The sequence below is a fragment of the Frankliniella occidentalis genome, unplaced genomic scaffold (assembly GCF_000697945.3).
Source record: "Frankliniella occidentalis isolate FOCC.00 unplaced genomic scaffold, Focc_3.1 Scaffold14, whole genome shotgun sequence".
Lineage (NCBI taxonomy): Eukaryota > Metazoa > Arthropoda > Insecta > Thysanoptera > Thripidae > Frankliniella > Frankliniella occidentalis.
This window is the reverse complement of record NW_026267144.1, coordinates 188,962-189,613: the sequence shown is the minus strand read 5'-3', so window position 1 is coordinate 189,613 and position 652 is coordinate 188,962.

The following is a 652-nucleotide window of genomic DNA, read 5'->3' as shown; positions in this document are numbered from 1 at the left end:
CGTGTGGGTGCTCGGGCGGGTGCTCGGGTGGGTGTCCGTCGGCCGAGGCAAGAGCCTTTTGTCCCGCCGCAGCGGAACAAAGCTCGCTCGCGCGCCGACGACGCCCCAATCAGATCAATCAATATAGCGAGGACCGTTTGCTTGGGATCGATACAATCGATGACAATAGTGTAGGAGTTAAAATAAACAATAGAACGAGCCCGTGGTCGGGGTGGAGGGAGGTTGGGATTTAGAAATGTTTCTTTTTGTAGTTGTTTTTTCAGCCACGGTCACGGCCAACCGGGCTGGGTCGATATGAAGCAGACCGCGATGGCCGTGGCGGGGCGTGGCAGGCGGGGCCTCTCGACGGCAAATGGACTCCTCCTCGAGAAAGAACGATAAAGCGCGCAAGTGATTTGGTTCAATCACACTCGGGCCTGGCAAACGCGACGGCCCTAATCTCGGCGCGGCGGCCTCATGTCAAAGCTCTGGCGCGGGCCTCTCGAGAGCGCTTTCAAGAGCACGGCGAGCAGCAGGAAGAGCGAGCGAGCGAGAGGTGCGGGGGAGATAGGGCCGCGACCGGTACAGTGCAGAGCAGGCCGACACTAAGGCGCGGCGCTTTACTCGCGCGCCCAATTCGGTGAATCAACCGAGTCGCTGGGAGCCCCCCCCC